Here is a 12,948-nt window from a genome sequence, read left to right on the forward strand (position 1 = left end):
AAATACCTTAGTTCTTGTCTTTCAGATCCCAGCAGAGCCAGGCTTTTCAGCATCAGACCAGAAGCATGGATGCCTTTGTGCTGGGCTGGGGTCAAGTCCGATAGCAGCAGCGATGGGCCCCAATGATGCAGTTCTGTTTGGCAGTGGTGCTGATTTGCGAGTAGAAAATGCTGGGAACAGTAGGCCGTGCCAAGTGGATGGCACTGGAAGACTCAGTGACCTCTGGGTCCGGACAAGGGAATACTTGCCTTTGGTGCTGTGCAGGCTCGGCTGACACAACACGGCATATGGTTACGGCAAAGATGTCAAAGCTTCAGCATTGTCATTGAGCAGAACTCTGAGATTCAGGGGTGGTGGAGCGTCGAGATCCAGGATGATTATGATGGTGTCAATGCGGCCAGCGCTGAGCAGCTTCGCTCAGGAGGGCCATGGGCCCGTGTAGGGCTGACAGGCCAGTGGGCAGACTGCAACAGGCCTGCTCGAGCCATCCTGCTATTTATACAAATCTCAGGCCGAGCAGAGCCTGATGGGAGGAAGGAACTGCGCTACAATCTGCTCTTCTGCTGGGCTCTGCCTGCTGGAGCTTCCCCCTACATGCGGGACAGGCAGCTCTGCAGATGCTCAGAGCTTCCGGGGGGGCAGGGGGTTGGGGCTGGGCCAGGGCCTGCCTTCTCGCCCTCGCTTAGCGGGGCTTCCCAGAACTGACCCAAACCCTGTCCTCTTGCATGCAATTCATACTTAGCTGGCAGGGGAGAATCTGATCTCAAGGGCAGATCTCCCAGGGTGAGGCTTACCCATTGCACATCGGATTTGCTGACCCCTGCTATGTTCCCAAATGCGGGATACATGACTGCATTATTTCTGGCAGTGGAGGACTGCGTTCGCGTTCTCCCCCTGATTTATTGGTGAAAGAAAAGGTAAAGTGTGCATTAGGCCTGCTAGGTTGCATACTTTAAGATTGTGCTCACATTGCGTTTCTTCAATTAGGTTCACCTTTGGGTGATCGCTTTTCCACATTTTATCTGTTGAATTGAATTATGCTTCTTTCATCACCACAGAAGTAATATGTATTACAGAGATAAGCTGCCATATGTATTGGGCACATGCTCAGGCAGCATCAATCATGCTTTGTACAGGACAATGCTGGTCTAAATTGGGAACAGCCAGCATAGACATGTTGCTACAGGGGCATATTTAGGGTACAACCAGCATGACAATGTGTTACATCAGTGACAGTGCTGTCTTACACTGTGGACACATTGATCATTAAAATGTGTTGTGTTGTAAAATGTTCTTTTCTGCTGTTGGTGACATGGAATTTTCATGTTCCCCTTTAGAACTGATTGTAAACCTATGGCTTTTTGGTCACCTTTTCTGCTGTAAAATGCACCATTTCAACCCATTATTTAAAAATAAATTATTGGGGCTCAACCCCCCCAAACCCTCCCTAGAACCTTGTAGCTCCCTCGCTATGCTCGGTCGCCCCCACTATTTCAGAAAAATATGAACACATAGGGCCTCATTACACGGTAGGCGGTAACCATGGCGCTATTAGTTGCCGCCATGGTTGCCGCCGGTATTTTACCGTGTCCGCCTTGGTGGATGGCGGAATTACCGCCCTATTCCAAGGTGAGCGGGGGCGGTAATTCCCCATTCACCAAGGCACTTCCCCATTCCCATTTTTGCCCCCATAGGGCATAATGGGAATGGGGAAGGTGCTAATTACGGTACCGTAATTAGCTCCAAGGTCCCTTTGCGGCACCCTACTTTAACGGATGGTAAAACCAGCCGTTAAGGTCGGGCCCCGCAAAGGGAACTCGTAGTAAGGCGGTAAGGGTTTACCGGTACCGGTGCCCTTACTGGTACCGGTAAACCCTTACCGCCTAATGTGTAATGAGGCCCATAGACACTGAAAGAAATCACAAGCAACTAACCTTTGATCACTGCCCATGACACCAAAAGCTATCTTTGGGACTGCATGGCTATCACTGCCTGTGATGCTATTGTGTCAAAGGTCACACAATATCGCTTTTTAATATACTGCTTTGGGTGAGGTTGTTGACTTTTCGCTCGCCGGCCCACTGGGTGACAAAAGGTTAATGCTTCAGCCCCACATTCAAAAAGGTTGGACAAGCCTGATCTAAACAAATTACATAAACAGGTTACATATTTTATGCAGTACATGGCAGTCCAATCCTCCAGTTTGTGAGACATTGTTTCACCCTTCTACCAGTTTTTCGTTCTCTTCAGTGTGAAATGTTTGGCCTAAAATTCCATAACTTTATACACATGTGTGAATTTTCATAAGGGATGTAAATATGAAAATTCACATTGGCATCAAGGATACTTTCCTTGTAATCCCTGATTCTTTGCCATTTCTATTCCCAAGGGGTCAGTGAATTTTACCATGTCTTAAATGAAAGCTCATAAAATCACTTTTAAACTGCGAAATATTTACATTTTTACAAAGTCCTGCTGCAGAGATAATAGTCTTTACATTTTTATTCATAAATAGTCTTTGGGAACAAATGGCAGTGCTTTGTCCCCCATATTTGGGAATAGCTTCCAAGCTACCTCCTGAAGGGCAGGGGGTCATGGAGATCTCCCCTGAAGCCTCCTGTAGAAATCACAAAGATGTGTGACTTTCTTTTCACATATCCTTGTCCTGGAAATTCAATTGTCAGTCGGTTAAGCCCAGACCAGATTCTGTCCAACCTAGTAATAATCACAAAAATGTTAGTATCTACTGAGAGGCCCTTTTGTTTCTGTCATCCTCTCAGCAGAAACCTATATTTTCTTTTTTTTTAAGCTGACATCCCCCCAGCAGCCACTGAAGTTTGAATTAATTGTATTTATTTTGGCTCTGAATTGTAAGATAATCTGCTAAATAGAACCATTTCCTTCATTGTATTTTCACATCACAATCCCCTTCACATTGCTAGATAAGGGCAGGGCCTTATCCAACATACCCTTTTAAAACAGATATTTTTCTTTATTTTGCAAAAGTACATTTCCCATGTGGTGACTGAAAGTTGCATTTTTCTTGCAAATCCGTTCTTTCTATCTAGATTCCCACATTGTTTTTCAGCCATAGTTAGTTTCTCTTGTAGCAAGAGTTTTGTTTGAAGCACAGAAGCATTGAAATTGACATGGCCCAGATAGCTGGAAATCCTTTGAACTACTGATCTTTGACACTTTATAACTGAAAAATGAACGCCTTTCCCATGCACGGCCGAAAGTGAAGTTTCTTTGGCCTTTTTGTCAGATTTGGCTTAACAGAGCCTGTCATTCAGGGGTCATGCTTGGTTTTTCTGAAACACAATGGGGATATGAATGTGCATGGCAGGGTCTCATTAATAAAATATTGTGATAAGGAATCAGGGGAAAAAGGCCATCAGAGCGGCATCATTTTTAGGTAAAATACCCTCTTTTCAATGGGGACTTTGGTTTGGCAGCAAAACAGCGCTGCTTTTCACTCTGTTTCTTTTGTATATGTAGGAACACACTGGCAAGCTCCCTCATTGTGCCCCCTTGTTCCATCCTGCCCAGTATGTGCTTGGCAAGATGGTGCAAGCATCTTTTTTTCGCTGCACCACGCAGTTTTGAGGCCATGCTGCTCACTGGAACCAGCACAACCATTTTGCGGTTTCTGTTGAAGCGCAGCTTGGTTTTGGAGAAATTCTGTTCAGTGGGTTAATGTAGCCAATAGATAGAAGGCTCACAAAATCTTTTCTTTTTCAGATGTGGCACGGAGGAGTGGTGAGTTGCTGCAGATCTGGATATGTGGACACTCCATAGTGAAATGGGCAGGGAAAGATGCAGCAAAAAGAGTTTTTGGGACCCAGTTGGGGTGTAGTTATAACATGGCTTTGTTGAGATGCTCTGGGTTGGTGGGGCTCTGGTGGGACCAACTGCTGCCTATGCTAGTGGGTATGAGGGAGCTGCATAGGGTTCCGGCGGCTCTAATTTGACATCCAGGGGAGAACGATTTGGTTAGGGATATGGTGTGGCACTGTTAAGAAAGATGAAGAAGAATATGAGTTGGTTGAGGGAGACAAGGCCCAGGGTGTGGTTGGTTTTGACCAAGTTGATGCCGAGAAGAGTATGGGGGGTGGCTGTGAATGAAGGTGCAGTAGAATGGATGAGGAAAAAGAACAACAGGTAGATGGTGAAGTTTTGCAGGTCGTGGTGGAGCGAACGCTGGCGCACCAGGAGATCATTTTTGCAGATATTGAATTTTTTCGGGAGGATGGGGTGCAATTGTCAATCATGGGAAACATGTACTACTTGTCCGATGTTAGGATTGCTATGGGGTATATCATAAAAAGTTGTAGGTCGATGAGAAGTAGGGTAGGGAAGGGGTGGGGCAGAAAGAAGACCTCGGGGGGGGGGGTTTCTGGTACTGGGGACATCGCCCTTTGGAGGAGGGTTGGGGGAAGCACAATGGGGTACTAGCGTGGTAAAGGGGGGGTGGTGCTGTTTGCATGAAAGGGCTACTCCTGGGGTAAAAAGAGGGGGAAGAGGTATTGAAGAAGGAGGGGCGTGGTCTCGGGGAGAAGATGATAGAAAGCGAGAATGAAGGTTGAGAGGAATTGAAGGGGAGGAAGAAAATGACAGGAAGTGATGAATTTAAATTGTTTATTTATTGATTTGTTTTTAGGCGATTGTTAAATTGATCTGTTAGTCTGTAAGGCCAGGGAGCCAGGTTAGCGTGTTTTTGTGAGCTGTGGCCTGTCACATTAAAGCAACCTTTTCCACTTGAAGCGAGTCTGGGAATTTTGTGCAGTAAGCCCAAAGGGGGGTGCCAGGGGAATGCGCAAGCATTTTACCTTGGATGGTTTTGGGCCCTGCACAGGCCAGCGAGCTAGCCTGCGCATTGAGCGCCGTTTTCTGGGGTATAAATGGGGGCAGGGAAGGTTCGGGAGCAAGCGACGGTTGGAGACATAGCGTTTGCCACCACCCTCCCGCCCCTTTTTTTAACTTTGGTGGGCCTGGTCTTCGTTTTGGTTCCCCCAATTTTTGTTTTTTCGGGTTTGAGAAAGGTGAGGGGTGGTCTATTAGAGTGAGATGGTGGTTTTGTGTGACAGGCTGAGGCCGTAGAATGGGACAATATTATGTTATGGTGTTCATTTGTTGCTGATGTGGCAGGTCAACCTGCCTGCAGGTCATAGAATAGGTTTGAACGAGATTGGTGTTTATGGGAGCTTGCTGGAGGTAAAGGTTAGTTAGGGAATTGCCGGGAACATGGACCTTTGGAGGAGGGTTGGGGAAAGCACAATGGGGTGCTAGCGCAGTAAAGGGGAGTGCTGTTTGCATGAACGGGCTACCCCAGGGTACAAAGAGGGGGAAGTGGTATTAAAGAAGGAGGGGCGTGGCCTCTGGGAGAAGATCAGAGAAAGCGGGAATGAAGGTTGAGCGGAATTGAAGAGGAAGGCAGGGAGGGGAAGGTGGGAAGGGAGCAAGGCACAGGAAATGATGAATTTAAATTGTTTATTTATTTGTTTTGGCAATTGTTAAATTGATCTGTTAGTCTGTAAGGCCAGGGAGCCAGGTAAGCGTGTTTTGTGAGCTGTGGCCTGTCACATTAGAATGTCCTTTTCCACTTGAAGTGAATCTGGGATTTTTTGTGCAGTAAGCCCAAAAGCAGGCTCATAAAAAAGGTTTGGGAATCAGGGCTTAAACATTGCACAATTTGCTCATGGCCACTACTTTATGGCGGGGTTTTATCTTATTTCTTCCACTTGCAGACTTTTCATCGCTATGAATAGCATCATCAAACACTTGCAATGAGTGCAAATAACCCACCGCCCCCTGCTCGCTCACCCTCGCTGCAGAACTAGTGAAATGTTTCTTCCCTCCGGAATCTGGCACAGAGCAACATGGGGTGTGTTTGCAAATACCTACACACCCAGAAAATGTGCAAGGAACATTAGGGAGATGTACAGGGAATGTTGTAAGATTTGGTGACTGAATTTGGGTATTTGGTGGGAACAGTTGAGAACACATTATGAAGACTACCAAGACACATCAGTGACATTTGGGAACATTAGGTCATTTGGAAATTTGAAGAGAAAATTATGGATATAATTTAGCCCAGTGAGTCAAACACTCTCTATTAAGAGGTGTATGTGTGGGTCAGAGTGTGTGTGTGGTGTCTGTATGTGTGTCAGTGTCAGCGTCAGCGACCTGCAGGTTTAAATATCGTCTGGAACCTCTAGTGAGATTTGGATCATGCTAATTTGCGAGTGGGCACTTTATATAAGCATGTAGTTCTGTGTGGGGGCCCCGCCGTTTTATGAGGCCGAGTACATCCCATCATTAATTTTGTCCGTTTGGAGGGGGACTCCCCAGTACTGCAGGCGGTATCCTGTGGTCTGCAGCTCTGCTAGGGCCCAGGCCGTAAGTGAGGCAGAGTTGATTACATTAATAGTAGTCCAGTAGAAATCTCTGGACTGACTAAAGCAGGGTGCATTCTGGAACATGTCCTTTTCAAAATGGACTCTGAATTGAGTTTGCTTCAATTTACTGAACAGGTAGTCCTACTGGGGGATCTGTACTTAGTGTTGCAAAGAGTATTTCTGGGGCATATAGTCCTCGGGAGGTATCGGTACTGCCTGAGACAGAGTGCCCTCAGATTAATGTAGTCCTGTAACCCATCTAAATGACATAGAGCAAAGTGCATCCCTTGACACGCTGTCCTGTGCGTGCTGAGGGTGTGTGAGCTTCTGAATTGAGGGTAGCAGAGAGCCTGCTGTGACATGCAATCCTGTAGAGGCTTTTGCAGTAGACCAGCTGGTTAATGGACCAAATAGGTGTGTGGCGGCATATTGATCAATTGAGCTGATGTGCATTTTGGGAAGTGTAGGCCAATGTGGTTTTCTACACTATATACTTCTGTGTGGAGAGACAATCCTAGGAGTCGAGGTCATAGTATGGGCATGTTATATTGCATGCTGGATGTGTGGCCCAGTGTTGGAATTTGCACAGGACTGATATGGAACATAAGTCATGTGAGGGAACCTAAAGTCAGTTAGGAAAATTAAATTCCTGGGTCGATACCAGTGATGGGTGGGGAGTACTATATTCTGGGACAAGTAGTTCTGTCCCTGAGCGAGGCAGACTACATTCTTGGAAATTATTCTTTTGGGGCCTTTTCACAGTGCTGATATGTATTTATGTTGGCCATGTTTACATAGTAAAGCCAACCGTATTTTTAACTGAATGAGCTGGAGGCATTGCTTGAAATGTCCTTTGGTGCTTGCATACTTTATGTAAAAGCAAGCATTCTGGCATGAGTTTTGGGCCCCTAGGTATATGATAGCAAACCATTGCATGATTAAGATCATGCTTGGCTGCAATCGGGGACTGGATGGTGGAGAATTGGCTAAAGCTACATGGAGAAAAGACAGATTCTGTTGATTGGTCGCCAAGCGTCTAATTGCTTATGGATCCCTGATTTCTGGCCAGAATCTCTTGGCCCGTGCCCTGTAGCCAGGACCTCAATTAAAAACCTTGGAATTAAATTACACTCTTCCGGGTCCACAGAGTCTCGGATTGCGGCTGCGTGTAATGCCAGTTTTCTCAAACTTAAATTGTTAAAAAAAGGTGCTGGCTTTTATTCCTCTACATCTCCAGTCTCAAAGTCACTGTTTCAATTAGGGGGTCTCTTGACTACTGTAACGTTATCTATCTGGGGCAACCAGAGTTTTTGCTGCACCATCGTCAGGTGCTGCAGAACACTGCAGCGGGTTTGGCTCTACCCCTGCTACGCCAACTGCATTGGCTCCCGATTAAATGGCGCTTTGAATTTAAGATTCTTTGCATTGTTGCATTGTTCATTGGGCCACTCAACACCTGGGTCCCTCTTTTCTCAATAATAGACTTGTATGCTATTTACCATGTAGAACTCTGTTCCTGCTCTCAAATTCTATTTGTTGTTCCCAGGTTTCGTAAAGCTTGCGTGGGTGGTCGCTCTTTTTCGGTCTTGGCACTGAAATTATGGAACGTCCTTCCAGCTCAACTTGACATCTGGCTGATCATCTCCAATTCCGCAAGCCCTTAAGGATGTTTCGTTTTGTTTACACCTCCTGGTTAAATGATCTTTCGGCAGTCTGCTTCTCTTGCGCCCAGATGCTTTCGGCCCTTGGTTTTCGTGCTGTACCATCCACAAATACATAAATAAATAAATAAATACATGTTATTGATATATCTGAGGTTCCCCTGTATATTGTATGGCTGTACCTGGCAAATAAGGCTTTACCTGGGAATATGCTGAATGCAGATGAGTGTGATCAACTGCAGCTTCATAACTGTTGCTGCGCCTGTTCTATGAAGTTGCATGTAGCCTTTGATGGCAGCACATATGTGCATGTGAGGCTATCCCTGGTCAAGCCATGGCTGTCTGCACACATATGAGAATGTCAGGGGCATTATCATCAGGTGTATTGACTTTGTGACTGCCTTTTGATTGTGTTAATGCTTTTGCTAATTTTGTAGAGTGCAACACGCGATGTGCAGTTTTACCCTGAACCAATGCAACATTTTCCCAAGAGGATTTTTTCAAGATTTGATATGTGTGCACACCTGGGGCATCAGGCTTTGAGAAGTATACGTTTCCAATGGACATTTATCTGGCACTTCTGTGTAATGATTGCCCAATCTTAGAGGGCAGCAAGTAAGCACATGCCCTGCTTTCCTTAAGCAGCTACAATGGTGCTGCACACCCCTTCTAGTTTTCTATAAAGCACCATGCTCCTCTGCACGCAAGGACGCCTATTGCCAATATGAAGAGTGATGCCTGCACATAGCATAGCTCTCAACCATGTGTGTCGCAAAGGCGGGGGAAAACACCCGATTTTATTTTTGGCGGGTGAGAGGCCCATTGAAACGAATGGGCGTGCAAGAGGCTTGGCGGGTGATTCGGCTGTTTACATGGCGGGTCATAGACAAGCCCTTCTAAAATGATACTCCTGGATGCTAGTCTAATACCTTTACTTTTCCTGCCAGCCTGCTTACAGAGGGCCAGGTGTCGTTTTTCAGAATGTGATTATCACTTAGTTCGGACACGTTTAGCTCTTTTGCCGCATTCCTGTCACAGAATAAGTGCTATTTGATAGATTTAGGCAAAGCAGAAACTGGAGACGGGCACCTTTTATTTGGCGAAGAAGGTGAACCTGATATTTGTACAGAAATATAAACATCCCACCAATACCTCTATTGTGGGTTGAGTCCTCCCTCCTCCTGACTGCAAGATTGCGTTGGGATGCAGTTTGCACACACTTCCCGCCTGCCCATTTCACACAGGAACATGTTCCTGAAGAAGTAGGGCAGAAACATTGTACTGAGGCATACGAGACATGTAAAGCTTCCCTGTGGCTTTCTGTCTCCACTGACCAAGAAGAGAACAAGCTCGTGCAGGGGTTGTGCGATATGTTTAGTAGATATTTTAGGTAGGAAGAGATTGTATTTATTTTTATTTTATATATTGAGCATTTGTATGGTGCCTATACATCAAAAAGTGTTTCCACGCCCCACAAGACAGTGGAGAAAAAAAGTAAACAATCATGCTAAGCCTTGCAACAAGTGCAATGGCAAGTACAAAGGTAGGAAGTGAGGGTGAGGGGGAACAGGGAGAAGTGCAAGGGGTGTCGGGGACAAGGGGCTGATGAAGTGCTACGGCAGGCCTATAGGGCAAATGCTCAGGAAGGGGATAGGGGTCAAATAGTGCAATGGAGGGGATGTGGACCAGACTCAGTAGGCTAGCTGGGAAAGGGTGCCCGAGGGCAAGTGCTGTAGGTGTAAGAGGGGTATACTGGTTTAAGGAGCGCCTGTACCAATAGGGCTTATGAGGGATACAGGCCACCAGGCATAGAGACATGTGGAACTAGCAGAGGAGCGGGAGGGGGAAGGAAGAGGAGAAAGGGAAGGTCTTGAGAAGTTTCCAGAATTTAAGGAGTTCCAGCCCAAGACGGAGAGGGGTTGGAAAGCCGTTCCAGAGGGAGGCGCCTGCCAAAGAGAGAGATTTACCCCAGATTCTTTGCTTAGTGAAGCGTCTGACTTGCAGAGAGTTAGACCTAGAAGACCGGAGAATTCTAGCAGGGAGGTATTTAGGGAGAGATAGTTGGAAGCCTTATGGATGATGCAGAGGGACTAAAATGTGATCCTTGCAGCTACAGGGAGCAAGTGGAGAGATGCTAGGGCTGGAGAAAGACGGTCCCTGGGCTTCAGGCCAAGGATAAGTCTCACAGTCGTACTCTGGATTAGTTGAAGAGGGCAGATTGAGAAAAGAGGCAGATTAAAGAAGAGGCTATTGCAATAGTCAAGCCTAGAGAGAACCAGATCTCTGGAGACATTGAGTTTCTGGGGGAAGGTGAGGAAAGGTAGAATGCTTGTGAGGAGATGAAGCTGAAAGTGGAATTTCTTGACAAGGTCAGCGATGTCAGATGAGAAGGAGAGAGAAGAGTCAAAGATCATACCCAGATTTTTTGCCCAAGAGGCTGAGGGCAAAAGAGTGGGAGGGAAGCAGGCGGCAGGCAGCTCAATGAGAAGGATTCCAGTCTTACTTGCGTTAAGGCAGAGATCATTAGGGGCGCATCATGCCTGATTAGCAATCAGACCGTCAGGAATGAGAGAGGAAGGAGAGGAGGAACAGGCGGGGAGCTTAAAGGATCACTGAGTGTCATGAAGGTACCATTGAAAATAAGGGGAGAAGGCGGAGATCAGATGAGCAAGAGGGTTAAGGTAGATGTTGAAGAGCAACATCAAGAGGATAGATCCCTGGGGGATGCTGAAGGTGGATAGTGAGATGGTGGAGAGGAACGGGGCCAATTGAACTTATGAGGGCTGGTTAGAGAGGAAGGAGGTCAACCAGTGCCTGGTCAGGGTTGCCTAGAGTCTTCCAAAGCCGATTTATGAGGGTGGAATGATTGACAGTGTCGAAGGCGGATGATAGATCGAGGAAGATAAGAACAGAGGGGGAGTTGGAATTAACATTAGAGAGCAAGTCATCACGGGTGTTCAGGACAGCAGTTTCCATGTCTCTGACTGCTCTGAAGCCAGACTGATGGTCGTGGAGACAACCAACAGATTTAGTGTGATGGATTAGTTGGGAGATGATCAGCTTTTTCATGAGTTTGTCTACGAAAGGGTAGTGGAGATAGGGCGTTAGTAAGCTGGGCAGGTAGGGACTGCAGATGGCATTTTTTAGGAGGGGGTGCACAAGGGAGTGCTTGAGGGGTGATGGAAAGGAGCCAGTGGCAAAATAATGATTGCAGAACTCTGTCAAGGAGGGAGCAAGAGAGGCAATGAGATAATTATATAACAGTAGAAGAATCTAGAAAACGTATTTTCCACAAGCGACCATCATTTTCGATTGGCTTCCTTAAAACTGGTCCACGAGGATGGAACATGTAGGTGCATCTAGCAGACACAGAAAAAATGGGAGAGTGAACTGTAGAGACCTGAGTGAGTCTTGGAAGGTTCTGGAATAGAGCACTGGTGTTCGTACATATTAAAGGAAGTCTTTTTAACTATTCCCAGCTCTAGGAAAGATTCATTCTACAACTCCCACAGGCAGGAGCACAGATAATTTGGTGAGTTTATTGAGTCTCAGGAGTCTAGCAAAACATGGAGACCTCTACCTTTCCAGATTTGGTGCAGCAGAGGCAGTCTGTTGGTGGCTGTCTGAGCCCATCTTCCTGAATGACTCACATGGAACCTACGGGTGTGCCCAGTTGTGGGACATTTTTCCATACACATCAGAAAATCAACAGTAACACTTTACAAACTTCACAAAGTTTAAAAGTTTATCACTAGGGAAATATAATCCTCAAAATCGTGTTTTCCTGGTTTTGTGTGCGTGTATGTCATATTACCAGGATAATTAGGAGAGTGGGAAGATACAAAGCAGGATTTTATTCCTTTTCAAACAACTTCAACCAATAATAAATGCAGCTATTTGCCATCACATTAACGCTCACTCTCCCACACAATAGCCTCTGTGATGAATCCAATGGAGTCATCATGGAATCCCCAGTGGAAACCTCCTAACATGTGGCCGGAGGATAGCAGGCGCTACCTGATCCTGACCTGGTGGTGGTTATTTGAGGGAGGATCACATGGGAGGAGACAATTACCGGGGAGGTGTTATGACTTCATTGGAGGAGTCACAGTGTTTCCCACTTTCCCATGTGAAACACCCCTTTCCCCTCAAGACGGCCATGGCCTATTGTCAGATAAAGATTTCCCCCTGTAGAGGAAGACAAGAAACCTTTTCTCTACATCATTCTAGTCAGGGCCCCACCTTCCACCCAAATACTCAAAAATCACACCTAACACCTTTTGTTCTTGATGTGGCTTTATCTTAAGTCCAGGAGAAAAAACATCCAGGAGTTAAAAGCCCAAAGAAAGTTATGGACTTCAATTCCCATAACCACTCAGGTACTGAGACGGGGAGGAGAAGGGAGTTTGTGCAAAGAGACAGGAGCTCAAAATACAACATGCAGACTAGTTGTTTTTCCAAACCTGCAATGAGGGGGACATTTAAAAATGGCAACCGCATAACGGAGAAGAAAAGTGCAGTGATGAGCAGGAGGACACGTTGCCTTGCACGCCGGGGCTCTTGAGTGCAAAGCACTCTGAAAGCGCCAGCAAAGCAGAGAAGGCCACTGGGATAGGAAGAGGAACGCTGCGGGTGAACTAGAAGGACCTGGAGACTCCAGGAGCAGTGCAGGTGCTCCTGGAGGTCTGATCGCTGGACGAAGCAGCAGACTTCATCCCAGCCTGACAAGGGGAGCTGGCACGTGACTGCAGATATGCGGCGGGTGCTGGGGGAGCACCTGAACACTGCAACCTGGAAGGCAGAAACAGAAGCCATAACGGAGAGGTGCAAGAAGCATCAGAGTTGTTGGAAAAGACCAGTGAGTGTGCCCAAAGCAGGAGGGGACCCCT

At 46.5% G+C, this 12,948-nt stretch overlaps 1 non-coding gene across 1 annotated transcript; it reads left to right on the forward strand.

Moving 5' to 3' along the window:
- Positions 1-734: 734 nt before the first annotated feature.
- On the forward strand, positions 735-896 carry LOC138517243 (U1 spliceosomal RNA). Its single transcript, XR_011282453.1, has one exon. It is a non-coding gene; the product is annotated as a U1 spliceosomal RNA (small nuclear RNA).
- The last annotated feature ends 12,052 nt before the right edge of the window (positions 897-12,948 follow it).

The sequence above is a fragment of the Ambystoma mexicanum genome, chromosome 6q (assembly GCF_040938575.1).
Source record: "Ambystoma mexicanum isolate Mex_15411 chromosome 6q, UKY_AmexF1_1, whole genome shotgun sequence".
NCBI classification, from domain to species: Eukaryota; Metazoa; Chordata; class Amphibia; order Caudata; family Ambystomatidae; genus Ambystoma; species Ambystoma mexicanum.